At 42.9% G+C, this 25516-nt stretch overlaps 2 non-coding genes and 2 pseudogenes across 2 annotated transcripts; 2 read left to right on the forward strand and 2 right to left on the reverse strand.

Moving 5' to 3' along the window:
• The first annotated feature begins 2720 nt into the window (after window positions 1–2720).
• On the forward strand, window positions 2721–6033 carry LOC143618508 (protein unc-13 homolog; annotated as a pseudogene).
• A 3762-nt stretch (window positions 6034–9795) lies between these two features.
• On the reverse strand, window positions 9796–10494 carry LOC143618510 (putative mitochondrial protein AtMg00530; annotated as a pseudogene).
• A 5530-nt stretch (window positions 10495–16024) lies between these two features.
• Window positions 16025–16098, reverse strand: TRNAW-CCA (transfer RNA tryptophan (anticodon CCA)). Its single transcript has one exon. It is a non-coding gene; the product is annotated as a tRNA-Trp (tRNA).
• A 4735-nt stretch (window positions 16099–20833) lies between these two features.
• TRNAG-GCC (transfer RNA glycine (anticodon GCC)) lies at window positions 20834–20906 on the forward strand. The gene has a single exon. It is a non-coding gene; the product is annotated as a tRNA-Gly (tRNA).
• Window positions 20907–25516: the final 4610 nt, after the last annotated feature.

Here is a 25516-nt window from a genome sequence, read left to right on the forward strand (position 1 = left end):
AACTATAAATGAAAATAGCTCACTAATTAACGAATAACCAACTTTGATATTAACTTCGTAAACAATTTTTTTCAAAAGAAATCGATACATAAATTATTTCGATAATGTCCAAAAAAAAATAATATACATACACACACACATATGCGTGAAAACAAAACGATAGCTTCCGATGCTTGTCTTCTCGAAGATGGGTTGCGGTACGAAAGTTGTTATAGAGGCGGTGTCATGATTTCTTAATCGAAACTCATTGTAGTTGACAAAAAAAATGATTGTTGAGATTCGTTCAAGTTTGTGAAAAATCGGTTGTTAAAACATGGTGTTTTTATAACTCAAAGAAAAGTTATAGTAATAATAATTTGGACAAACTTTATAAAAATCTTAATGTAAAAGAATTCCGGTTGTGCGCGCCCTATGAAAACATTAGGGAAAATCGTCACTTAAAATGATTTGCTGGAGATAAAACTGTTATAGTGGATAATATAATAGCCTAACGGCTTAAAATTTGTTTATTGAGAAAGATCTTAATCTTAATGTAAAAGAATTCCGGTTGCGCGCGCCCTATGAAAACATTAGGGAAAATCGTCACTTAAAATGACTTGCTGGAGATAAAACTGTTTTAGTGGATAATATAATAGCCTAACGGCTTAAAATTTGTTTATTGAGAAAGATCTTACTTTATTTTATTTTTAAGATGTTTTTGGAATAATAATAATAATATTAATAGGAATATTATTATTAATAATAATAGTAATCGCAATAATATTTATTGGTGAAATAATAATAATAATAATAATAATAATAATAATAATAATAATAATACGAATTGTATGGGGAATAACCCATTTGGTTAAAATGAAATTTATTTTGGAGAAAAACTTTAACTTGAATATACTTCATATGACAAAATATTTTGTGAGTATATGAACATATATTTTTATTAATCGACTAATTAAAATAATTGAGATTTGAAATTCCAAGTAAAGTATAAACATGGAAGAATATGCATGGAAAATTTATTGATTTAAAAATTTAAGCGTGGTTGATGATTTTGAAAAGATTAAGCGTTGATGCCAAAAACCGAATAAACTTTTAGGACGACAGGGAACGCAAGGTAAGTTATTGCATAGCGGAAACGAGTTAGGATTTTCAGTTTCTTAAGGGTGTGCTCGAGTTCTACAATAGTAGCAGGCTTGAAGTACGAGTATAAGGTAAGGCAGAAGGTCTTGTATGAATGGTTGGGTAACAGGTCGTGGGAATAAATGTGCAGTGTTAAGTATGTATAGTTTTTGTGACAAGAGTTGATGAGGTGACCGAAATTATCACAGCTTGAAGTATTTCGTCATCACGGTAGCGAAGTGGTAGAATTGTACGTGCTACACAAAGAGGTAGGTTCTCGTGTAAATATCTTTGTTGGGTTAGGTTTGGGTATCCAAAGGTTATGTTGGGTTTTGGATTGACTTAGGCATAGCTTTGAGGTTTGAATGTATTTTTGTGGTTAGTAATGAATTTTTGAGGTTATCATGATCAGAATTGCGACGGTCAATTGCCTGATGATCGAGTTTGTCTTTTTGTGGGTTGAGTTTCGAGGGCAACGTCGAGGAGAACGTGAAGACATGCAACTAAGCGTGAAAAATTCACGTGACACGGAACGTAAATGTGGAATTCATATCAAAATAAAAAAATGTCACATGAGAGATTCCTAAAATTGAAATCCATTTATAAATATGAAAACAAATAAAGAAGTACCATCGCATGAAAACAAAATTTGAAATCGAAATTGAAATGCTCATGAGTCAGCATGAGTTTTCGCATTTCAATAATAATAATCTTGTAGATCTTTGAATATATCAAATTCTGAGATAAAACAATATGAATTTAATACTAAATTAATATAAGTAGTGAAATCGAATTGGAAATCGAGTGTTTATGTACCACCATAACTTTTCGAATTTTCAATTAAAGCCATAATAATAAACGAGTTATATAAAGATAACGAATTGAAAATCGACAATTCATGCATCACCATGACTTTTCGAATTTTCAATTTTTTTATAGTCCAAAATATTAAATGAATATATACATAAAGCAAATTATGACCTTTCTATAGTGATTTGGGGTTGAAGGTTATGGATTAATAGAGGCGTAACCAGAGGAGGAGAGGGTGTAACCTCCCTCAAGAATTCATAGGGCTATATAATTGTCATAAAAAGGATGGGCGATCTTATAATGACCCTATGTGGTTTTTAGATATTCATAATAATCGTGAACAGTGGGCACACACTGTTTCTTTATAAAAAAGAACTTTGAGATGTCTACAATTTTGAATGCCTTAATTATAGATCATGTGTTCATGTGTATTTGTTCATAGAAGCTTCAAATGTTTTTAGAAGAACAGAAGCCACTGAAGATATTATTGGAAACACTCCAGATGAATTACATGACCAAATCCTGATTTTTCGCTGAATATTGAAAAAGCCATGTTCGGTTTTAACCACAAAATGCTATCGGTTAAATATTTTTAAGAATTCATTTTTTGCTTTAGTGTAGTTGGGTTAAAAATTCCTTGCTCATTTGGCAATAGAATTTATATATATTTAGACTTAAATATTTAGTGGTAGGAAAATAATATAAATAGGTAAAAATAAGAAATGAGCTAAATATAATGAAATATGCGAATCCAATAAAATGAGAAACTAATGGCCCCAAGATAAATACGCAATGCCAGGGATTTGGTTTTAAGATTACACGTTAGAAATTAGGTTGTTGATTTTGGTTTTGTCTTTTTCGTCGAGCATACTCTCTTGGACAGAATTTGACATCTTCAACCCCAACCCATAGGTTTTAATACAACCATGATCCCACTCGATCTTTCTTGCCCTTTTGAAACCCCATATGGCCTCGAATCAAATGATATCCAGGCTATCGCTTATGAGATATTCTTCACGTCATGCAGATCGTCCCCAGGTTTTGGAGGTCGTAACGCCATTCAATTTTACTCCTCCGATGGGGAGAATGGTGCTGGGGTTGGGGCTAGCCGTTTTAAAAGGGCGGTTGGGTTGAAGATGCTCAAGCGAAATCTCTCTTCTCGGAGGAACAACCCCAATCCCGCATCCACCAGAAGACCTAGGAGGCCATTGACTTCTGCAGAGATCATGAGAGTGCAGATGATGGTGTCTGAGGCTAGTGATAACAGGCTTCGTAAGACCCTCATGAGAACCCTTGTCGGCCAAGTAACATACTTAATTAATTAAATATTCTTACATGCTTAACAGTTTATTAAGTCATTAATTCTTGTTTATTAGACGGGGAGACGAGCAGAGACGATCATTCTCCCGTTAGAGCTCATTCGACATCTAAAGCCAACAGAATTCAATGATTCCAACGAATATCACATGTGGCAAAGGCGCCAACTCAAGACCCTCAAGGTAGGACTCCTCCTTTACCCCTCTAACCCCTTGGACATAGCCGACAACTTGGCTTTGTCTCTTAGAGATATCATCCGTAGCAGCACTGTTAAACCCATCGACATCGGAAAAACCTCAGAGGCTATGAGGACTATATGCCATTGTGTTGTCTCATTGGCATGGAGAAGTGCTGACGGCTCCTCAACCGACACTTGCCACTAGGCTGATGGTTATTCATTCAACGCAACCCTTTATGTTTCCCTCCTTAACTCGGTCTTTGACTTGAAAGATGACACGTGTGTCTTGGATGAGGTTGACGAGCTACTGGAGCTAATGAAGAAAACATGGCCCACTTTGGGGTTCAATAAACCTATGCATGATCTATGCTTCACTTGGGTGTTTTTCCAACGATACGTTCTGACTGGACAAGTAGAGGAAAATCTTCTTAGTGCCTCCTTTGCGATGTTGACCGAAGTCGCTAACGATTCCAAGAAAGCTGATAAAGAGCCCATCTATATTAAGATGTTGTCGTCAGTATTGACATGTGTGACTGTGTGGTGTGAGAAGAGATTGATGGATTACCATGGAAGTTTTAACGAGAGAACAATTGGGGCAATGGAGAACATTCTTCCTCTAGTTTTCTCAGCCACGAGAATTTTGGAAGAAGATGTACCTGTAGACAAACGTGAGGTAGCATCAGATTCTGCAGGAAACAGGGTTGATCAATACACTAGATCCTCTTTGCAACATGCTTTTTCCAAGGTTTACATGACATAACATGCATGTTGTTGATACATATTATTACCCAATTTCCATTAATTATATGCACATGTGCAGATGGTAGAGAATGGAATCAACATGATAAGTAGGAAAATGTCTTTCCAACAAGTGTGCAAAACACTTGTTCGATTGGCACAAGAAACAGAAGAATTGGCACTTAAGGAAAGGAGAAGTTTTAGTATGATATTGAAGAAATGGCACCCGATTTCAGCTGGGGTTGCAGCTGCCACGCTCCACTCTTGCTATGGTGCCATGTTGAAGCAGTTCTTGACATGCAATTCTGACATTACCAATGAGATGCTGGCAGTGTTGCAGCGGGCGGATAAGCTCGAAAAGCTTTTAGTTAAAATGGTAGTTGAGGACTCTGTCGAATGCGAGGATGGGGGGAAGGCGGTTGTTCGAGAAATGATTCTTTATGACATCAATTCCATCATCGTCAAGTTTTTGGGGCAATCAATTAATGGGAGGCTCAAGAGAATCAAAGTTGTTCTCCATAAAGCTGAAGAAGCTGAAGTAAGTGTAACATAACATGTTCTTTTATATATATATGCACTGATTTTTAATAAATGTATCATTTTTGAACCAAGACATGGAATCCCAAGTCAAAAACGGAACCTTATGCACATTCAGCTGTAGAGCTGGTAAAGTAGGCTAGAGAAGTTGTGCTTTCTTTTTTTGACAATCCAATTTCTGTTTCTGAGGATTTGGTTCACGAATTTGCGAATGGGATTGAAGAAATATTGGGGGACTACGCTTGTTTTGTTGCATCATGTGGTATATGATCATTCTATCTTTGACGTTTAGTTCATTTAGTTTGTAAGTATAACTTTGATTTGTAACAATGTTTGCATTTTTAGGATCAAAAGGGAACTATATTCCTACACTCCCTCCCCTAACGCGATGTAGTCGGGACTCGAGATTGATAAAACTTTGGAAGAAGGCGACTCCATGTGCAGTAACAGGGTTTAATCCATATAATCTGGGAGTGGGATTTGGAGTTGGATTGGGACTTGGATTGGGATTAATGGGATTGGAGGAAGAAGGCCACAACAATTCACGCCCTTCAACTAGTCGTGGAATCCAACGCCTCTACATCCGCCTCAATACTTTACACTACCTCCTTTTCCAACTCACCCCCCTTGACAAATGTCTTTGTCATTCCTCTAAAATTATTCATTCACACAAAAACCATTGCCACCCTCACTTTGAGCACACTAGATCTGCAATCATGGCCGCCACCCATCATGTGTCTGAGGTTGCAGCCTATCGACTCATATTTCTAGATTCCAACTCGGTTATGTATGGAACCTTATTTGAAGGGCACGTAGTGAATGCTCGAATCACCCAAGCTCTCAAAGTTCTGAAGCAGAATCTCACTCTTTTAAGTGCTATTGTGACGGAGCGAGCTCAACCTTTGGCCATAAAAGAGGTATTAAAGGCCTCTTTTGAAGCCTACCTTATGGTTTTAATAGCAGGAGGAAACGCTGGAAGTTTCAGTATAGCCGATCATGAGATGATTGAAGAGTACTTGAAGCTTTTGAAGCGGGTGTTTGCAAGTTATGGCGAAGGGGAGGCCATGGGACTAATGTCAGCGGAGGTGGTGGACAAAGATGCTGAGACAGTTGAAGTAGTGGTTGAGTTGATGGGAAGGACAACAGAGCAGTTGGTGGAAGACTTTACTGCGTTGTACCCATGTGAAGGTAGTGAATTACCTTTGCTTGTGCCCCCCGCTACTGGCATGTGGAGTCGTAGGGACCCCGATACTATATTGCGTGTTTTGTGCCATAGGAAAGATCGTGTTGCAAACTTATTCTTGAAAACAACTTTTAATCTAGCTAAGAGAACCTAAAAACAACATCTGGCTGTCTTATCATTTTGGAGTATTAGGGAATGGAAGGGCCGAGTTGGGCTGGGCTTTGGGTTTGATCCAAAATTTTTTTGTAGTTGATTAATATTTGATGAAATGTGAAATGTAATTTATTATCCTTTTTTGTAATCAACAGCACAACCAAACCTACTAACTATACATACGCATATATATGTTATTATCATGCTTTGGATAGGCATGCTGATCCAAATTTTTCTCAAGATCGGTTTTGAAAAATTTTTCTTTCTAAAATTGGCATGGTCAATCACATCTTGATACATAATCCTTTCGGGCATCTTGATAAAAGAGTAAGCAAAATTGAGTCTGGAAACTTATTATGAAATGTGTCGTGAGCAAGCTACAAAAGTAAAGGATAAAATAGTATAGTCAGGAAAACCTTATTGTTCCTTAAAGGAGATGAATGAGCCCTAGTTTTGCCCTATACTTCTTTTTTTATGTTTTTCAGGAAAGAAAATCTATGCAATAATGCATAGGCTAAGGTGGAGCCACACCATTAGCGGTTGGGCAATGCTTATGCCACACCCCGATCAAAGGCGGCGGAACATGACGGGGCGTAACGTATTGATTGGACAGCAACTTAAAATACACTAATTAAAACGATAATAATTATTTAGTTTCAATAACATTAAACAAGTACACAAATTGAATAAATAGAATAAAATACATCATAATTTGTAATTTGAATAAATATCCCATGGCTGAAAAGTGTTTCATTTTAGGGTTTAGGGTTTTTTTTGATAAAAGGGCAGTGCCCTTGGTAAAATTAACATAAATAAAAACCAAGTACAAAAGGAGAAGACTTAGAGCTAGAAGAGGACATGCCCTCAACTAGTAAACACTAAGTCCCGAAAAATCTAAAACTACTAATCACGTAATGTCCATGGTGGTAGTGTAACATAACCAAACATAGGTTATAAAATACAAAAAACATAAGCGAATTCTAGTGTTAAGACCCTGCGAATCTTGTTGCTTGTGTTTCCTTTGATTCCCATGTTCCCAGTTTCATTTTGGACCGGTTTTCTTGTGGTGTTCATCCTCTACGGCCTTTATGTCTCTAATGCTAGCCCATATAATCCTCCAGACCTTATTCTTGTTTGTGTTCTTTATTTTTCCTAGCCCAACAATGTATCCTGTACTCATTCCTTTAAGCCCAGCGTCAAAATCTGAGTCCAGCCCATTTTCCAAACCGAAGTCCTTTTGCTTGTCTATGTGCCCGTCCCTTTTTGGCCTACTTTTTATCTTTTGCACCTCGACATTTATGAGGCCATTGCTCAGCCCCGTCCATTTTCTGTTATTAAGCTCATTCTCTTTAGCCCACCTAGCATGGAACTTCCTGCCCCGTTTCTTGATCTTCAAAATCATAGCCCAATCAATTTGTTTATCTTCGGTTAGCCCAACCCAAGAACCAATCTTGCAATCTTTTGAGCTGAATCTTTCTTGTGTCACCCACAACTTACCTCGTGATCTTCTTTCTACCAACATGTAGTTCCTTCTCTTAAGCTTCCTGGTTGATTTTGTTGATTTGCCTGTTGTCCCTCTAGTGTTAAGAACTTCATTAGAGCTCTGCAAAGACATTACATACATCCCGATTCCCCCATATCTATAGAAGCATTCTGTGCAGCTTGCATACTCCATCTTCTTCTCCCATATTTTCCATACAATGTAAACCCAAAACCCAAACCCTCCCACCTCAAGTAAGGTAGACACAACTGACTCAAAGATGGAAATAAAAAGGCCTCTAATCCTAATAAGGGTTCTCACATCATAGTCAAGTTCTAAAAACATGTAAAAAATATTTGGGGTGGAAGCAATTGTCCTAGACACTATGATGTGATCCATCCGTCACTTCTGGGTTTTTTGATTTCCCACCAATTGAATTCATCCTAGCCACCAATCATACCACGCAGAAGCAATTAACCGGGTTAATGTACCAGAGCAGTTAATCACCAAAATGAAAAAAGAGTTTAAATTTCCTAGAAATGGAGTAAAAAAATGACCAAAAATATATATGCTTTCTATGGTTAGGGGAGTTTAGTAAGATGATTACCCACAGGCTGTATACTCTCCTTATTCCACCTTGTTCCCAATACGTCCCATCCCCCCATGTCCAAGCGGGCCTCATCAATTCAAGTGAACTGGAAGACTCAAAGTAATAAAACCAATAAAAGGCAAGAAGGAAATAAAATAATTTGTAGGTTTCCCAATGTTGGCAAGATCTAGAAACTCAAAAAATATAACGTGAAAGAGAGTGGAGGTCCTAAAGCCAACATTGTGGTCTATCCTAATCCCCTTTTGGTAAAGCCGACCTCCCGGCACAACCCAATCAATTTCCCTAAGATTCCACGCAGAGACAGACCCATCCTCAATTATGATTGTAGGTCTACCCAGACCAAGCTTGAGAAAACAAAAGAGACACGGACTGTTAAAATTTGAGTTCGGAAGGAGCCTCGTGAGGCATATTACTACCCAACCGCTTTTGAAAGTACACCTTATTTCAGCAAATTCCCAAAAGACCCCAACCCCGTTACTTACCTCTCTGGTCCATGAATGAAACGATTGCACCTTCTTTTGTGAACTATTATTATTATTAACCTGCATGCAAACAAAACACCAGTCCAAATCCAAGCAATTATTTACATTTCCCCCCCAAGCTAAAAGGAAAACAATATCAATCCAAAAGCATTTACGCTACGTTTAAATATGCTAAACTTATTTACAAAGAGGATACTTATACTCCCTGAGCCATCCCATTCAGATTGTAGCTAAACACCAACCCACACGTATCAACATTATTAGCCTTTGTGGTTTGTCTCTTATATGTCTTGAAATTCCATATCTTGCTAGCTTCCAAAGTTCCCTTAGATTCCTTGATTTTTAAGCTCCAAAGTCTAAGCTTAACTGTTTCCTTGATCAACTGAACGACCTCGTCCCACTTTCTCTTATTCTTCTGGAACAACCTCATGTTTCTTTCTTGCCAAATGTAGTAGACCGTGGCACCCAGCATCAACCTCCAAATAATTCTATCTATACTTGGATTTGTGGTGAGCTTACTAAAATGACGTATGCAATCCAGCCACCCATCAGGTGGGTTATTAAACTTCGCGAGTTTATTAACTTCAGCCCATACTTTTTTTGGGGAAATCGCATTCAAAGAACAGATGTGAGTGGCTATTAGATTGCTGGCCACAAAACCGGCAATTGCTGTTGTTGCTGATCTTCTCCCATCTTAGGGTTTAGGGTCTTTTTTTCTTTTTTTTTTTGGTAAAAGGGCATTGCCCTTGGTAAATAAAATTAAAAACAAATAAAGATTACATACGAGTGCATCTCACCCCCTCCTGGACATTTTACCATGGAGGGAAGAGACCACAAAAGAAATTAGATACAAGTGCAAACCCAAACAACTAGCGAAACAAACAAGCGAAATAATGACAAAATGAAAAAATAAAAACTACTCAGGATTTCTTTTTTTTCTTCGTTAAGCATCCTTTCGCCATAAATCGTGCCATACCATGGGAACCCCCTAATATGCGCACCTACCACTAGTCTTCGGCCGGAGGGGTTTATTGCGCAAAAACGCCGGGACGCAGGCTCCCGAAGAGGGAAGCCCAACGAATGTCAGATGCAAAGCCCCGCACCTCATTAAGATCATATTGGCATACTCTCCTAAAAAAGAAAGAGCAGATCCCATTGAAGACGAGAGTGAGGTACAACAAGGCGATTTCTGTCCACCGTCCTTCTCACGGAGCCGTACGTGGACGTTACCGCTCATACAGCTCCCAGCCAGCAAGCAGTTAGCCCCCCTCTACAAGGAATGGAAGTGTGGGTGAATCGACATCAAAAAGAGGAATTCGCCTTTTCTTTTCAGCAATAACATGAGAAGAGCATCCCTTTCACAAAAACCTACAGACCCCCCTATCCTGTTCAGCACCTTGTGATCTTCTCAAAGATCATTACGAGCCCTCTCCTATCATTTTTCTTTCGAAAAAAATTTCATGGTGGATCAGGACGAGAATGAATCCGGTAATCCAGGACATACTCATCCTGGAGCTTATGCTCTCCTCTGGGGAGGGGGTTTTTCTAGAGAGAGGTAAGTCGAGGGTAGCCTCCCGCTTGACCGATTTATCGGAGTCGGAGGAAGATCTCTCATCCGATCATCCTGAACACGAAGGGGCTGCTCTCGATGTGAGATCAGCAGCAAAAGAAAGAAGAAAAGGGCCATGATCCTATGTTCGTTTTCGCCCTGCTCTGATGATGCGCTCCTTGTTCGCGGAGCTACATACCGGAAAAAGAAAAGGATCTCTCTATTACTTTGAGAGGAGAATTGTTGGTTTTTTCGACGGACTACGTGGGAAATACGAGATCTAGGCAAGCCGCTACCTGTTCTCCCCTTGCCCTTGAACGATAGAAGAACTAATTATCTTCTCTTAGGTAGCGGTCGGTCAGTTCGCATCTATGGTCAATCAAAAGGTTCGCGGACCCATTCTTCTATACGATAAATCGCCATCTCGTAGCACCACCACGACACCGATTCCCCGACAAAACCCCCCGATTTCCCGAGAGTTAGATAGCCAATAGTAGTAGAAGCTCTAAGGCCGCTATTCCTGACAAGGAATAGAGTAAGGCCTTTACCGATCCTGAGTTACTGAGTTAAGGAGTTTTTTTTATAAACAACTTATCTGAAAGAAGGCTTTGCAATAAACGAATTCTTTGATTTGAAAAGCTCCTTTCCTAATCGACCTTCCGCCTTCCGTTATTTGATCTTTTTTTGGATCTTCTTATCTTATTAAGTAGCTAAATGAAGTATCATCAATTGAGAAATGACAATAAGTGATGTGAGAAATGACAATAAGTGATGTTCGATATCGCTTCTGTGCGCAGAGTATCGAAAGGAACCTCTCGGAGAAGTTCCGGGCCTCGGCAGCCCTCCTTTCTTATCTATTTTCATATATAATATAAAGAGAATAGAAAGCGTACTGACTTTGACTGCTATCAGGGGGGAATAGCGCAAGGGCTTAAGTCATCGATTCAAATCCTATCTTTTTTTCGGTATGCCGCTCCGCGAGCTAGGAGCGAGAAAACAAAGTGGGCTGTGGTGATGTCAGAATTTGCACCTATTTGTATCTATTTAGTGATCAGTCCACTAGTTTCTTTGATCCCACTCGGTGTTCCTTTTCCATTTGCTTCCAATAGTTCGACCTATCCAGAAAAATTGTCGGCCTACGAATGTGGTTTCGATCCTTTCGGTGATGCCAGAAGTCGTTTTGATATACGATTTTATCTTGTTTCTATTTTATTTATTATCCCTGATCCGGAAGTCACCTTTTCCTTTCCTTGGGCAGTACCTCCCAACAAGATTGATCCCTTTGGATCTTGGTCCATGATGGCCTTTTTATTGATTTTGACGATTGGATCTCTCTATGAATGGAAAAGGGGTGCTTCGTATCGGGAGTAACCACTAGCGATAGGGCAAAAATCGAGGGGAAGGACAAAAGTCAAGAGTGCGATGCCTAAAACCGTACTTTGCCTACATTGATCAATTGATTCGTCATGGTAGAGAAGAAAAACGGTGCACGGACCGTACTCGAGCTTCGGATCAATGTCCCCAGAAGCAAGGAGTATGCCCGCGTGTACCAACGAGAACACCGAAAAAACCTAATTCAGCTCCACGTAAGATAGCCAAAGTACGGTTGAGCAATCGACATGATATATTTGCTCACATTCTGGGCGAAGGTCATAATTCGCAGGAACATTCTATAGTCTTAATAAGAGGAGGTAGAGTGAAAGATTCGCCAGGTGTGAAATCCCATTGTATTCGAGGAGTCAAGGATTTGTTGGGAATTCCGGATCGAAGAAAAGGGAGATCAAAATATGGTGCAGAAAAAACAAAATCGAGATGAATGGAAGATGCCTCTGTCACTCTTTTTTCTCCAATTTTCAGTACGAAGTTACTGGCTCTAAGAAGGCAATTGCGCCTTAGCCCATGGACTGATACGGAGACTACTCTACAGGGGAAATCTCTTACTCGACTAGAGCGGATCCCGAGACTTCACCCGTTCCTTTAAACTGTTGGGCACTACATTCTATAACGAGAATCACAAGGCCGGTCAACAAGGAACAACCTGGCAGAGTGTCCTGAGATAACAAGGCAAAAGTGAGAACGCCCAGTGACGAGAGTGGCGACATACGAGGATCTAACCTCGACCAACGAGAGCGTAGCTGCTCGACCTCAGACATAGGGATTCTCGGACCGGAACAAGGGGATTCGCTCGACCGAAGGAAACGATGCGTAGCGCCATAGGGAGAACCTAGCGTAGCAGAGCCAGTCACGACCAAGTAGATAGCTCTACGCCTCTGCCGAACAAACGAAGAGCTGCCTAAGTACGGTTAAAGAAAGTGAAAATGATAGGTAAACAAAAGATAGAACGAATGCGACAGAAAGCGTCAGAGCTTCGAAAGCCTGAAATTGAGTGTCCTTGAAATGAGCCTGTCGTATCCTTCCCAATCCAAGACGACAAAGCGGGTAACAGAACTACGGCAACTCCGGAACGCATCATGCGGTTTGTTTCAAGGCATGGGTTATGGTCTAGGAGAACTCATGCGACTATTGGCGTTGGGGAAGCCATGCGTTAGGTAAACCAACCGCACGTTGCAAGTGAGGAGTGAAAGCTACTCGACTGTAATGTAAGGGGAGGACCTACAACGAGTTGCGGTTGCTTCGCAAGCCTATATTAAGGTCTAGCGTTATCGTCGTTGTGGCGCTTGCCGTAGTGGTTGTTGCTAGTAGTTAGGACCACTACGAGTTGTCGTTACCATAGTAGGTTGTTAGGACCACACCACAGGTCGTTATAGCACCAGTCCTTTTTTTTCGGCGTTAGGTGGCCCCACGAGTCGTCGCTAGCGTCATCGGTTGTTTTGAACACAGATCGGTCACACTACTGGTTGTTTGGAACGCTAAGGCCGAAAGGCAGGCGGTCGGGAACACTAAAGGCGCTAGCCCTAGCAAGAAAACTTCGTTAGCGCAATGGCTTTCGCTCCTTTGCCCTATGCCTTTAGTCTGCTTTGAATGATCATTTATTTAACTCTTCGAAGGTGGGCGAAGTACTTCAAGGGATTAGATGGAAGGAACCTCTGCCAAGAATGGAATGCAGGGATTTGGGGCACCTCCTTATTTAGCTTTCAAGCGGGAGAGGACTTCTATAGAGTCATTTATGTTAACCCCTGCTTTGTGGTACTATCTCAGTCTAAGGCTTTGGGAGCCTGCATTTGTGGGAGCTGAGGCCACATTCACTACCATCGCAGTCTGGGTCCAACTGGGAGGTCTTCCCATTTTTCTTCTATTACATGACCAAGGGGAATCTTCGCGTGGACAAAGAGAGAGAAGAGAGGGCTATAGGTCAACCTTATGGTTATGGATAGCGTAGCGTAAGGACGGGATAGGAAATCAAAATGCTCAATGAAGCGCTCAAGAGACCCTACATCCTTATTGAGCAGGGCTAGTCAGCGCCTTCCCTTAATGAAAGATGTGGTAACCGTCTTTACTTTAAGGATGAGGGGAACGTCTCTTTCAAAGCTTTAGTGCGGTTTCAGCGAGTTGTCGTTTCAAGTATGCCGTTTTGGTGGTATGACCTCACCTGACACATTAGCGGATTCACCTCCAGCATCAGTTCCAATCCAAGTGTGCCTTCTGCCTCGACAACACCAGAATGACAAAACAAAGCCATTTCTGGAATCTAGTGTTAGCCAACGATCGCTGGGACGCAGTGCATCAGCCAAACCCTTTTGACGTGAGGTTCCTTTCTTCAAGGCCGATTTGGGGGGTCTTTTTCGATAGTTCACCCCGACAAATGTGTATTCAATCCGCTTCACTCACGTTACAAGCGCTTCCTGAATTACAGTCATCCTTGACAACCGTTTGAGAGTTCTAGCATGACGACGGCCTTAAGGGAAGGCGGTAGGTGGCCACGGTAAGCAGCTTGTCCAATTGTGCATGCCTTATAAAAGTTCCATTCGTTGTGACCCGGCACGACGTTAGAGCGAGCTCGCCCCGAAGTACACAAAATACCGGCTGGTACAAAGCAGGTCAGGAAGCTTGACATGACAGAAGTTCGAGTCGAACCAGACTAGCAGATAGTGGGGCGATTGGGAGTGAGGGCAGTGGAAGGGCTTGTAAGGCAGCTGTAAGGGAATGAAAGCGCGTAGTCCCTCGAATCTTCCTCGGTCCACAACTATAGAAGGATCTTGATTTGGCTGTACCCCCACCAGAAAGACGTGTTTTCCATTTTTGAAATAAGGCAAGTAAGCCTCTTTGTCCCTCCCGGTTCGGCAGCAGAAGCATTCTCAGCTCCCGAAGAAGATGAAGCTACCGAGATAGGAATTAGGAGCGGCCGAGAAAGCTCTTGAGAAAGCCAACAATTCTATCCGGATCTTGATTCCGAATATCTTAGATCGAACATCACAAGCCTTATCACCAGAATTCACAACTCACTCCCGACTGAGAAGAGGCGCCTCCGTCCAACCTCGAGAGTCTTGAATGCTCCTTCCATCCAAGCATGATAGTAGATTTTATGGTCAGAACTCAATCCCGGGATGGTGAATTAGACTCAGCCTATGCTGGCCTTATACATCCGTAAATATTCTTAAATAATAGGGCCACGGCCGTGGCGTTGGGTAGAAAGCCTATGATTTCGACGAGGCCCTTCCCTTTAACCCGAACAGCCAGATTCATTACAGGTCATCCCCTACGAATCCTTTGACGGACACCAGAGAAGTTAGTTCTTCGCCTATCACATTGGTCGACTTGAACTTCCCTCTAGTCCTAGAATCACTACCTCTTTCTCATCAGAGAAAGTCGTAGGTGAAAGCGGGCCTTTCACCCATACTCATGAAAAAATGGGGGAGCTTACTTATCCATTTCGAGATAGTTGCTACCTATATGTTCTGATTCATTTACTACAAGAAAGCCACTAATCCCTTCAAGCGTAGGTCGAGATTGAAAGGCAAGAAGGAGTGTTCAAGCCGTAGATGGTTCCCGGTTATGCCTGTTTCCTCTCTTCCATTGCTTTACTTCATAATCATAAGGAGACTAGGTTATTCTCATTCCTGCTTCAGTTCATCAATGCAGGCGGTTAGACTCTTGCTATAGATTAGGGCCTCTATCGTGCTATTCTATACATAGGAAGGCGACAAAGACAAGGGATCTCTCTCGCTATATAGATGGTTGCTGCTTGCGAGAAGCGTCTCTTCCCTTTCAAAAAATTGAAAAAAGAAAGAATTTTTCCACTGGTATTCTACGCTCGCTCTCTACTCCCCGAAAGCTCACTCACAATCTATGGCTCACTTAGGGCTAGAAAGATAGGCTTCTTCATACAAAGCCAACCGGGAACCTTATTTCGACAGATCAAACTAGCTAGGATCGAGGATTCACGCCTTCCCTTCCGCTTACACCATTTCTTTGTGAAAGAAGTTAGACGACACAGTTCTTTTTACTATGACTTTCAAAAAGAGTTGCCTTATCTCGGTAACGGGGTCTGTTGATTCGGAATCGTGGGATGAGTAGATGTAACAGATGATGAATCTTTCTGTGAGATTCCAGGTATTAAATAGTTCCTTCCCGCGTCAATTGCCAATTCTTGGTCATTGAGATTCATGGGCGATTCGGATGTTTATTTAGGTTTGGAACCCTATATTTCTTTTTTCACCTTTCAAATAAAACGAAATGCTTTAAGTTTTTCTTTTTGGAATCGTGTTAGGTTTAATTCCTATTACTTTTTGGCTGAATTATTCGTCACTGCATATTTACAAAACAGGCGCGGCGATCAGTTGGACCTTTGAATCATTAACATCTCTTTTTTTATTGACTTCCTCCTTTTTTTATCCGCAGGAGGTTCACTTCAGGTTGCTTTTCAAATGAGTGAAGTTATTGAATTCTAATTAGACCTAACAAGAACAGAATCACGCTCTGTAGGATTTGAACCTACGACATCAGGTTTTGGAGACCCACGTTCTACCGAATTGAACTAAGAACGTTTTCTTATCACAGTAGATACGACTAAAAAGAAAAGGATTCTTTTTGTACCCCCAAAACTAAACATGCATAAAGTCTCAGAAAATGAAAATGATGTATGTCCGAATCGATCTCAATGGATCCCTCGTGACTGCCCAGTGGAGAAGAATAGGTAGGGATGACAGGATTGGAACCCGTGATTTGACCCAAAACAAAGGCGCTACCAAGCTGCGCTACATCCCTTTCATTTGGTCTACAGTGTCATTGTAGAGAATCCCTGCCCTGTTTTCCACAGCGGCAATGCACCTCCATCGATATTCAATTATCTTGCCATTTCCTCTTTATTGATTTATATACTCATCATCATCCCGCCGATCCCACCAACGCTTTCTTACTTATCTTAGGAGCAAGGTTCTAAATAATCAGCCCTTTGATTGAATAAGCGAGGCTTTCCCGATAGAAAGATTTGCCTGTGACAGAGATTCCAATTCTGTGTATCCGGTTAAGCAAGCCCCGCCGCCAGCTTCCACCCAGACAAAAAAAGTGAGCGCCTAGCGCGAAAGGTTGCTTTACTAAGTAATATAAACGTTAGCGCTTTAGTTTGTTTGATTGCTCGTTAGTTTCGTTTTCAAAAAGGGGCGGTGCTTGAAGAAGCGAGCCTAGAGTAGCAGCGCAGCCTATTACGTTTTTAAGGCCCCTTTTCTTTTTTATTCTATTAGTAAAGCGCTAGCGCCCCTATAGAGTCAGGATATTCTGCTATCAATGAAACCAAAAGAAAGAAAAAAACCCGTGCTTTTCGTATAGATCGAAACTTGTAGCTTGATTCTTTACTCATTCCATACTGGGAAGAATTGCAGGCGATAACACTTCTTCCTTTTTTTTATTTTAACAAAGATATCCGACGATCAAGACAATTCCCGTGAAAGTCTTTCATAGAAGTGAATTCTTATTCTTACGAAGCAAATAACATTTCCTTTTGATTTGTCCCCTGGACCTATTCTGATTCTGAATTATCCGTCGCTACGCTGTTCCCAAGGACTAGCAGAATCGAAATAGCGAAATTCTTGGGTCATCTCAATGGGTTCAGAAACCACACGTTTCTCTGGATCATCATAGCGTACTTCCACATATCCACTCAGACGAAGGTCTTTTCGTAATGGATGACCCTCGAAACCATAATCTGTTGATATACGGCGTAGATCTGGATGATTGATGGAAGAAACACCAAACATATCCCAAACTTCTCGCTCCCACCGGCCGGCTGATGGAAATGGACTGACTACCGGGGATATTCGTGTTACTTCGTCTGTACTGGTTTGTACACGAATGCGTGAGTTATCCGAGTACTCAGTAAATTATAAACCACTTCAAATCTTCGTTTTCGAGAGGGATGATCAACTCCGCAAATATCGATCGAAACTTGAACCCTTGTATAGGTATGCAATTGAAGAAAGCACAACATTTGAAATGGGCAGTCCGTATTGGTATCAGAGTTATTCCCATGTTCCGATCTTTCCATTTTTTTAACCCATTTCTTGGGTAAAGTCTCCCAACTATATTTGAAAATGAATTGGTTATCCATAAAGATAAAGAAAGCTTTCTTGTAGTTCCGCTTCTTGCTCTAAAAATGAGGAAAGACTTGTCGGAAATAGTTGGCTTGGTCCGACCAAGAAAGGCATGGGAGTTGTTGGGCATAAAGAAAAGATGCTTCTAAAGCTCTCTTTCTTCTCTTATGATATTTCTAGTTGGATGAAAAGATCACTCCTAAATGAAGTCTCTCTTACAGTTCAAGAGTTTCGAAAGGCTCTTAGCACGGGAAGGGTATTTTACTTCTTAGAAGGAGATAAACTACCTAGATCTTTGTATGTATGGGTCTCTTTAATTGAAGATAGGAAAAAGACATCGGTAAGGGAGCGTTCCGCCTTACAGTGAAGCACCCGCGCGAGCGGTAGTGGACGAAGTGGAAGCGAGAATGTCGGCTTGAGTAACGCAAACATTGGTGAGAATCCAATGCCCCGAAAACCTAAGGGCCCCTCCGCGCATCAGAAATCCTTGCTTACGCTCTGGAGAGAAGGATCTTTTCCAAGAAAGACCTATTGCCCTTATTACTCCAAGAGATTCAAAGCGGCTTTAGATTAGTAGATTAGACAATTCCTACTGCTGTGCGAAAGGCTAGAGAGGCAAGAAGAACATCTTACTCAACAAGAGTATCGGAAGAGATGCGCCTTCGGGACTTCCCTTTTAGGTTGGGAGTAGAGAAGGAAAAGGCGAAGCTGAGTCATATAATAAGTTAAGGGAACTATAAGGCGATTGAATTCATTTCAGTTTAGTCGATATGAAAGCTAGCAGAGCTAATATCGCATTTGAAAGTGAGATATCACTATTGATTGATTGATAGAAAACCCTATTGTAGACTAATAGCTCTAGCTTTCGATTCCTCCACACTTCCATTTGTTAGGAAGAGCTATTATTCATAGTATACAAAGTATACTTTATTTCCCGCTTCAAGCAAAGTCAAGGACCTTTCCTCATTGGCCTTCGGCTTCAGCAAATTGATCTGGGACCTTGTTTCGGTATACGGACCAAGCCTTCGAGAGTCATCCTTCTTGCTACTTTGTTTTGTTAGAGGGGGTTCTTTATACTCTTTGGAACAAGGCTGTTGGTTGTTTCTCAGTCAGGCATGTGTGTGCTGTGACTGGGAGGTCGAAGCTAAGACGTGGAACAGGTCTCCCATCAGCCAGTTACTTTATTTTGTTACTAATCCCCAGTGGACAATGCTGCGCCAGAGTGAAAAAGAAGAAAATAAAAGAAATAAAAGAGAAGTAGGTTTTGGAAGGACCAACGGGGATGGAGGAGATGTCCCGTCAGGAGGTGTTATGCGCAGACCACTCAATCTTTTGGAAACTGGGTCCGATGGGGCGGGTTCTTTGGTTAGCACACCAAGGCTTTTGGCTGATCTGGTCTCACTGGAGAGTTTTTACTTCGAGGGAGGCGAAAGGCCGAATGAAAGAGTAACAAAAAGATGTGAACATGAAGACAGAGGTTACCCTAAAGCTCGTGGGAGTTTCCCTGGTGAAAAGGAAAGCCCAATAACGGCTTCGGTAGAGAACCCAACTCTTTTACTTTTACCACAAAAACTTCCCTGAAGTCAGTCCGGTCATTCCATACAACGAAGCTAGCGAACTAAGGCAGCACCCAACGGAACTTTAGTCTTTTTATTCTATTAGTAGCAGGGCCGTAAAAAGCAAGGGATAAAGAAAGGCTGCGCGAATGACGATGCTATCATAAGAGAGGACCAGACAGTTCCCGGTTCCGAAAGCAATAATCTATTTTTTTACTCCACCGCAACTACCGAGAGCTCTTCCTTTATTCGCCGCAGGAAGAAATTCCAACTATGCTGCCTTCTAACGATAGGACTGGAATCCGAGCTCCTAGGCAAAAGCTTGAAGCTTGAAGACAGAAAGAGAAGATATTAACGGGATGCTTTATAGTCAAAGTTGCGCCTAATGCTTAATCTAACTATTAGGTACTATATTAGAGAAAGACTCAATCTGCCCAATACTATACGCTAGGAAGAACTTTATTAGGGTAGTAGCCCAGCTCTTGATGGGGGAAGCACATAACTAATAGGGTTCAGGCTTATACGATTCATGTTATCCCCCCGAAGCCCCTATCGCCTGCCTGGAACTCCTGAATTCACTCTTTAACTAGAGGAAGCGCCTAAAAGGGGAGCAACTGGGCTAGACTGCTGATCTTATGGAGTAGTCTGACCCTGGGAAAGAGACTGTCATCGCTGCCGAGAATAAACATGCTGTGCCGGGTGACTGGAATCCTCTAAGTTCAGCTGAACAGGCTGACAATCGGTAGAAGATGCTGAGCAAAGCTGCTTGAAGCGTGAGGCTGATCCGTAACATCAACTGCAGAAGAATGCAGTTAGAGTTGATGAACAGGAGAAGGCCGCAATACATCTCCATCATCATTCTCCCCCGGGGCTTATTAATTAGGTTAAGGAAAAGATGAAGCGCCCCCATTAAAGAGAACATTCAAGGATACATCGAGTCTCTAGGATTTCACGTCATAGCGTCTATACCCGGACTGAGCATATCCAAGAAAGACACAAGTGGTTTCCTTGGGGACAATGTCTCTCTTAACTGCGCAAGAATATGAACAAAAGACGTGCATCCAAACACTCGAAAATGCCTATAGTACTGCTCCAGTAAGAAGTTCGTGAGGTGCCGCTGTAGCTTCTTCCCTCTCTCTTCCCCCAAAAAAGGATAGAGATGCCCCGTCCCTTCTTTATGCACATCCATATACATAGCCAGACACAAAGGTGTACAATCCGGTAAAAATCTGCGGCATTCACTGTAGGTTCTCTTACTTGCTCTAGTGGCTGGCAAAGGCCAACCGAGAGGAGAGAACGAATGGCTCAGGAATCGACTGGTTCCGACAGACTCGTGGAGCTTGCAGTTTGGATTATCGTAGAAAGAATAAGAGGAGCCTTCTTAGGAAATGACTTAACTTAAAAGACAGATGACGCCCCAGCTTGACTCGAGATCAAGACTCCTTACAGCTCGCACCAATAGCGGAGCGGCCGGAGATTGATTGAAAAGGCGTAGCCCTGCCGCCCCCCTAGCCGCCTACCTACTCGTGTTCGTAGCTCGATTGGAGGTCAAGACTGTGGTCCGCCGGAAAAACAGAAGTCGTCCGTATCAAGTGATACGTGAAATGCTCAGTAGTGCTTCGCCACTACCGTAGCTGGCGGAAATAGCTTAATTAGTAGAGCATAGCCTTGCCAAGGCTGAGGTTGAGGGTTCAAGTCCCTCCTTCCGCTCCCGGCTTCGTCGTTTAGTGGTAACGAGTGTGCCTTTAGAGATAGGGGTGAGCGGAAAGCAGCCCCTTGTATAGGGTTCCAAACCTATCTTCCTAATAAGAATAAAGGGGCAAGCCAAAACCTAGTCCTAACAAGTTGCTGTTTCATCAGCCCTTGCGCTACAACTAGCCTTTTCCCTTACTAGTAAGGGGCTGCTAGTTGTAGCGCGCATTGTACTAGTGAATAGGAAAAGCGAATTAAGATTACTAATGACGGATGGAGGTTGAGGATAGAACATGTTCGGTCCCTCGCCCTTATCTCCTTCGCCGGAGACTGCAAATGATGGGAATCCTATCGATAAAGAAGAGGTATAAGCATCGCCTCTCGATCCAATCCGTCTCCCCTGGCCTCCCCAAAACACTCTTGATACGAAAGAGACCTCCCGCTATAGAGAAGAGATCTAAAGTCTGGGTCCCCTCGATCACCCTCCCTTGAACCTGAACTGGTCGAGAGAGATGAACCCGCACCACATTTTATAACCTTCGAACCGAAAGCCCCAACTAGAGATGGAATTCCAGAACCTACACCACTCAATTGAGAGCTCCGTGACTCGTTCAAGGGAAGGTCCACCAATGATTGCCATTCTCCCCCTATCTGTCTCTTGATCCCTCATTCCACTAATCCGTTGTTACTTTACTGATTCATTCAAGGCAAAGACTCCCTCTTTGTCTTATTAGCGCAGGTGTTCGTCAACGATGAAAGCCACTTAAGACTCGAAGGGCTAGGCCCCCGGGAGGGCTTTCAGGGACTGGGTAGGGTGGATTATAGAGCTAGGGGCTAAGGTTTGTCCATTGGGATTGGGCATGGACGACTGGGCCAGCATTGATGAAAAATGACAAAAGAAAAACTTCTCCCATCGCATCATTAACCGGTGTAGGATTAAAGATCAGGTCCAGGATTTGAGTCAAATCGACCTTCCCTCTCATCTCAGGGTGAGGCAAGGAATTCAAGCAAATGTTCGTTCTTCAATCTCTCGGCTGCTCAAGAAGTTGGACTAGCTGCTCCTCCGACCCGGAGTGGATTCTAGTGGAAGGGCAGAGCAAAGCCTTGCAGTAGGAAGGTGTTCGTTGCTGGGACGGGTTCAAACTGGACTGAAGGGAGGAGGAATTCAATAGTCCTCTCTTCCTGGGGATTCATCACTGGCTAGGGCTTTCGAATCAAAGCATGGGCATCTGCAACTAAGAGGGAGCAGTAGATCATCGATTGAAGAGCCATGTCAGTAAACTTCTATTGGGACTTCTATGGATTATGGATTTGATTAGAGGGACTCCTAGCAGCAAACTAGTATAAAGGGCCCCCGCAGGAGCCGCCAGCCGGATCAACCAACAAATGATAGGCCAGAGGGATGGGCTCCTTCGACTAATCAGTGATCCCTGGGCCTACCTAACACAGATGTCCCTGAAATAGGGGATTGGTTGATCGGAAAGCTCGGGCAGGAGTAGGACATTCCATACAATTCCGATTCGCTAGCCTCTCAACATTTTTTCATCGGGGTGAATTCTAAGGTTCCTTATTCCGGTTGTAAAGCGGAAGAAGAGGGAGAAGGGGCACAGCCCCACCAGCAGCCCACGTTTCCGACCCGAAAGGAATTGCAAATGAAAGAAGAATCTGTGTGTACTATCCATGGAGTGGAGTGACTAATCTGAATCTCCTCTTCTCTATCTCCCCCTTTTTTACCTTCGGCTATTACCGGCCCAACATTGGATTTGTTTGAAAACAATACAACCAAGGTGGCGTTCATTCAATCAAAGCTTTTATGCCCTAGCACTAATGACTCTCTTTGGAAAGAAAGGAATGCAGGGAACAAGTCTTTCCTTTCCACTGGTTCTTGAAAGCTCTCAATCCCCGCTTCTCGCATATTGATTCTCCCTCTCGCATCGGTTCTGCATCAGATAATGAGCCCATGCGCAAACTTTATCTTTTATTGTATTGGCGCCCGGTAGGTAGGCTATTAGATTGAGTCGAAAGCCTACCGGTTCCGATTCGAGCGAGAGCCCAAACGGGGGAGGCGAGAACATCTTGATCGAAAGCTCCACTGTTCTGAATAGTGAGAAAGACTTTTTCAAATTTGATCAAATTGATCGATCATTTTTGAATATCTTAGGTGGGCCAACCGACCGACCGAGTTGGGCTGGGCGTCCATGTCACAGAACCTTTCTCTAGCCAAGAATCCCATTATTGATCGAATCAAGGCGGATCCAATTCATTGGCAAATGAAAAATCTACCCTCAGAAAAACCTAGAAAAGAGGAAGAGTCACTAAGACAAGAGCTAGGTAAGCAAGCAAGAAGGAGAGGCTAGAAAAGGCAGGGGCTCTCCATCTCTAGGAAGATTGTGTCCAGGATCTAATAATCTAAAGCCTTGCTTCTCCTGGTCAGCTCGTATTAGCCTGTGCTTTATTACAGGTAGTCATTCCCCCGTTCCTTTAGTCTTTTCAACGGTACTTGAATCTTAAGTCGCGGTCATGTCTCGCCCCCCGGTATAGTGACCGGTTCCTTGTTTTACCCCGAATTTCATCAGTTCCAGGCTCAAGTGCCTGTTCATCCATCTTCATTCCAAAGGCGAGCATATCCATTGAGTGACTGTAACTGCTATCGTTTACAGTCAATAGTCTTAACCAACCCTTTTTAGAGCTTTATAAAGCTTTAAGAGAGAATAGGGAGTAAGGGGGACCTTCGCTTCATTAGAAATTGGACCCGGACCTTCTTTCTTCTCCTGCGGAGCCCTGATAAAGTAACCGGCGGCAGGTTAGTACAGTTCTCCTGCTTGCGGATTTTTCCATGCGCTGATTCAGGAGCCTTCTTCTTTCTAAAAAGAAAAAAGAAAGAAAAAAGAGAAGAAAGGTTTGGTTACGGGAACCAACGGTGACGAAGGTTACCTACTTTCGGTGGACGTGGAGCCAACGAGTTCAGTCGAACAGCGTAACGAGTCTAAGGTTACAGAAGCGTTCGCCAACTTTGATAGGCATAGCATTGCAAGCAAATAGAGCAGAGAGCTTACCCTTTCTTTCTATTAGAGTCGTGAACTTGTTGTAGTCGGTCCTAAAGGGAGAACCTTTCTGCTTACTTGCTATATCCCCGCGTCCTTGCGCGGCTCAGCTCGTTCTTCGAGCCCTGCTTCCCCCTTCCCCCTCTCCCCGTTTACCGTCCAAAACAGGCCGTATGGAGTATAGCCAAATGGTAAGGCATCGGTTTTTGGTACCGGCATGCAAAGGTTCGAATCCTTTTACTCCAGATTATGAACACCCGATTGGATCTGTCAAAAACGAGCTGACGACTACAAGGGAAGCGGCTGACTGCAGTCCCTGAGCCCAGCTTGTAGCAAGCCAAAAGTTTGACTTGAGCCTACTTTGCTAAGAGAAGAGAGAGAAGGAAAAGACAGAAGGCAGAAAAGCAATCCTTCCAACCGCGGAGTTGAACACAAAACTGACTTCGGCCAGTTTCTTTCATCAATCTCCCGGCCCTTGCTTAACTCCTTGTTCCGTAAACCGGTTGCTGGTTGATCTGATCGGACCCCGGACACGCGAGAGCCCAGCCCGAGAGGAATGCATGGTTCCCCGGCGCTTCATGGGGCGGACGTTCGCAGTCCCCCTCCCTCTAATCTAAGCCTACCTCGCTCGCCCAGGCCTGCCGGCACAATAATGGAATGACGGAGCTAATCTGCTTGCTTGTGCAGGCGATGACCGCTCGGCTAGGGCGCGACAGAGGAGCTTCGAGTGACTTTTTTCTTTGCTCTTCGACAGCCCGTCACTCGAAGCTCTGCCCTTTGCTTTGCCCCGTGCTGTCTTCCTCCAGTTGCCCCCACCCAATAGGCCTGCAGTCAATTGCCCTTCTCGTTCTCATCAAACAAAAGACAATCGCCTTTTTCCGGCAAGCTAGCCTCGCCTACCTTATCTATAGGCATTTCTATCCGCCCGCGCGCGATATCAGATCGACTACTCTACTACCATCATGCCAAATTTCTTCAATAGGACGGAAAATGAATAGCTTATTCATAATCTTAGAGGCCCTGCACCGCTGCATTCAATTGCTCTGTCATAAAGAAAGGGAAGGAAATCTTTTTTAGATCAATCGCCTGAACCTGCCTTTCTTTCTTTGCCAGGAGGGGTGGGCCAATCACTAATGGATCTCTCAACGAGAGCCTCATTCTGTCTAGAGGAAATTTCTTAGGTTTAGGTGGATCCGGTTGATTATGCGATTCGGTAGATGATTCGGAAGTTGGTTCAGCGATAGATGTAGTCGATGGGCTAAATCGTCGAACTCCTCATTGCCCCAATCTTCCATGTAGGCTCCCTGCTCCGCCAGCGCTACAACTTTCCGAATCATTTGACGCTTCTTCTCACTGAGCAGCCCCTCGACTTCTACTTCAGGTTCGGGGAGCTCCGGCAGGGGAACTTGAGTCTCAGCAGAACCTTCCCTTTTTTATCTCTCATTTCCCGCGAATTTTCTCCATTTTGCTCGGTCGGGGAGCGGAGGTACCCTCGAGCGGTGGCTGGGCAGTGCTCTTTGTGGTAGCGGGGGGTAGAACTCGGAAGGATACAACCCGACCAGCCGGCCTGTACTGCTAAAGAAA

Source organism: Bidens hawaiensis, unplaced genomic scaffold (assembly GCF_021521415.1).
Source record: "Bidens hawaiensis isolate Kalapana, Puna unplaced genomic scaffold, B.hawaiensis_p1.1 tig00081514_1, whole genome shotgun sequence".
Classification (NCBI taxonomy): Eukaryota; Viridiplantae; Streptophyta; class Magnoliopsida; order Asterales; family Asteraceae; genus Bidens; species Bidens hawaiensis.